The sequence below is a fragment of the Tupaia chinensis genome, unplaced genomic scaffold (assembly GCF_000334495.1).
Source record: "Tupaia chinensis unplaced genomic scaffold, TupChi_1.0 Scaffold142716_1, whole genome shotgun sequence".
Lineage (NCBI taxonomy): Eukaryota > Metazoa > Chordata > Mammalia > Scandentia > Tupaiidae > Tupaia > Tupaia belangeri.
This window is the reverse complement of record NW_006202562.1, coordinates 4,190,650-4,193,925: the sequence shown is the minus strand read 5'-3', so window position 1 is coordinate 4,193,925 and position 3,276 is coordinate 4,190,650. Positions and strand designations below refer to the sequence as shown.

The window sequence follows — 3,276 nt, the reverse complement described above, 5'->3', positions numbered from 1 at the left end:
CAATTTCCCTCTCTCTCTCTGGCTAAATAAAACAATAATAATAATAATAATAATAATAATTAATAAAATGAAATACAATAATTCTTTAAAACCATATGTGCCAATTATTTTTCTATCCTGTGAGATCTGCTGCTTCTTGCCTACAGAGGGTGTGAGGCTCACTCAGGAAACTTACTATAACTCTAGTCCCCATCCTTCTCTCCACATTGAATATGACCAATCATTCTCACAGGAAACATCATGGAAAAATAAACCTGGAATTTGAGTTACAACTTCATGAAGCTTCCCGGAATCAGCAGGTGATGGGTATTATTACCTCTCATGAGTATCTTCAAGACTTCTGTCATTTGGTTTCAGTGAAAATAATATTTACATTGAGGGACATGCCTCTGAAGCTTTAGAAAGCCCATGTTACACTTGCATTGATCTCAGACCCAGCAGGTGGTGTGGTGATTAAGGCACTGGACTCCCACGTGGCCAACCACAGATCAGGTCCTGGACCTGGTGGCTTGCTTCACTATCTCACTTTCTCCCTCTCTGGTGAGTGCACGTGCCTATAGCAAATTAAAGTAATAATAATGATAATAATGATAATAATAATAAAATGGATTGAATAGTTGTTCTTTCAACTCTTTTTTAAAATATGCGTTGAGGGACCATCAGTTGGTGTAATGGCTATGTCGCTGGACTCCCACATGGTTGACTGTGGTTTGAGTCCCGGACTTGGTGGCTAAAACTCACGCCAGGTGAGTGTGTGTGTGTGCCCAAAATTATATATGCATTGATCTTTGGCTGTAATCACAAAACGTGTGTCCAGTGTGCATTTATTTGTGGCTGTGATCACAAACCCTTTGCCGACGCAGGTAGGTCCTGAGTGACTGTCACAGGGCAGGTACAGAATCCATCTACTTCCTGGCTGGCAACACTGGCCTTGATTTTCACTTCAATAGTAAGAAAAGCAAGATTATAAGAATATACACTAACACATAAATGTAGTCAGAAAGTGTGAGTAAGGGGTCGGACAGTGGTGCAGTGGGAAAATGAGATGCTGGGGACCAGCAGATGGTGTAATGACTATGTTGTTGGACTCCCATGTAGTCGACTGTGGTTCAAGTCCCAGACCCAGTGGGGTAAAATCACGCTGGGTGCATGTGTGTGCATGCCCAAGATCCCAGAGGAGAATGGAGGAGAAGGGATTGCGGTATGGCCATCCCCCCAGGGGTGATTTCTCGCTTTCTGTCTCTCTGTCTCTCTCTGTCTTTCTGGCAAGTGCATACATCCTATAGCAAAAACCTCTCCCCCCCTCAAAAAAAGTAGGAGAAAATGAGATGCTTTGGGAGGCTGCCCAGCACAGGAAGGTTCTGACTTCATATGTGGAGACCACCCTGAGTCCACCAGGCAAGTGTTTACCTGTGACCAACGGCTGACTGAGGCTGGTGCTGGGTGGCCATGTCAGCGGTGTGGGCAGTGCTATCTCTTTGTCTCTCTCTACCTCTCTTGCTTAAAATGTGAACATGAGCTAGTCATTTCTAATTCGGATACTTAGAAAAACTTCTCTTAACATCGGAACAGAACTGGGATTAAACATGCATGAGTAGCATTATAACTGTCATTACATATTCTCTATCATCTTGTTCCATATAGATGTTAGGAAAATTTCAAACTCGGAAGAGTTGAAAAAATTTGCAGGCATAGAGCACCTTCATCTGCACCACTGACATTCTCTCCTCAACCTTTTGCTCCATGTCTTTTATTGCATTATCGGTTCAATCTATCTTCCCTCCAATCATTATACCCACCCATCATCCCAGTATTTTTTTTCCGGTTGTTAAATGGTGCACAAGTGTGAGAGAAAGAGAGGGCGAGAGAGAGTAAGGAATTACAATCCCTTCTTCAGCCTCCTGTCAGATTTGGGCACCCATCCTCATGCACTCAGTGGAGTTTTCAAGCATCTGGGTTAGGGAGTTGAACTACTCAGTGGGCCTGTGGGACCCAGCCACCTTACACTATGCTGTCAGCTGACCCACCTTCAATCTCTTTCTTTCTTTTTTTTTTTTCTTAACAAAAAACTTTGAAGCATTCAGAATGTCAATGAAACAGCTGCAACTTTTTTTTTTTTTTTTGCAATTACAGAGTGGTATTCAGTTGACAGGTGGGTTAGGGAGTTGAACTACTCAGTGGGCCTGTGGGACCCAGCCACCTTACACTATGCTGTCAGCTGACCCACCTTCAATCTCTTTCTTTCTTTTTTTTTTTTCTTAACAAAAAACTTTGAAGCATTCAGAATGTCAATGAAACAGCTGCAACTTTTTTTTTTTTTTTTGCAATTACAGAGTGGTATTCAGTTGACAGGACAACAATTATTTTGTATAAGCTGCATCAGAGACAACTGAAGATGAAAAAGCTACCATTCCCATATATAACTCAGTTGTGCTGTGCACCAACAAGAACCTGCTTTAAATTTCCATGCCAATTTACAAGCCCCATACTGTACCAGGCAAGGTTAGTGGCTATTGAAAATGCCACCAGGACAGGGCTATCTAAAGACACATTTGGTAGTGTGTTAACTATAAAAAAAAGAAAAAAGACACTGTACAGTTTAAAATCAAATCTTACACAGCCTTACATTTCAATTGTTTTCTTTAAAAGGAGTGAGTTGTGTACGGGGGTGGTGGTGGTGGGGGGGTTAAACGCTTTATAGACAAGGGAAACAAATTGTGCTAGAACCAACTTATTCATCATCATCATCTTCATCTTCATCCTCTTCATCTTCCTCTTCTTCCTCATCTTTTTCCTCTTCCTCGTCTTGCTCCTCCTCCTTCTTTTTCCTGCTCTTTTCAGCCTTGACAACTCCCTTTTTTGCTGCATCAGGCTTTCCTTTAGCTCGGTATGCAGCAATATCCTTTTCGTATTTTTCCTTCAGCTTAGCAGCCTTCTTTCCATAAGGCTGTTTAGTAGCTGCAGCAGTGTTATTCCACAGCTCTCCCAGTTTCTTTGCAATGTCACCCATGGATAGGCCAGGATGTTGTTTGATTTTTGGGCGATATTCAGTACAGAACAGGAAAAAGGCTGAAGGAGGCCTCTTGGGTGCATTGGGATCCTTGAACTTCTTTTCTGTTTTCCCTTTAGGAGAGATAAAGGTTTTCATTTCTCTTTCATAACGGGCCTTGTCCGCCTTTGCCATATCTTCAAACTTTCCTTTCTCTTTAGCAGACATGGTCTTCCACCTCTCTGAGCACTTCTTAGAAAACTCTGAGAAGTTGACTGAAGCATCTG

General features: G+C 42.1%; 1 pseudogene; it reads right to left on the bottom strand.

Annotated features, from left to right (window-relative positions):
- Window positions 1-2,731: 2,731 nt before the first annotated feature.
- Window positions 2,732-3,276, bottom strand: part of LOC102489463 (high mobility group protein B1 pseudogene) — a 642-nt pseudogene continuing 97 nt past the window's right edge.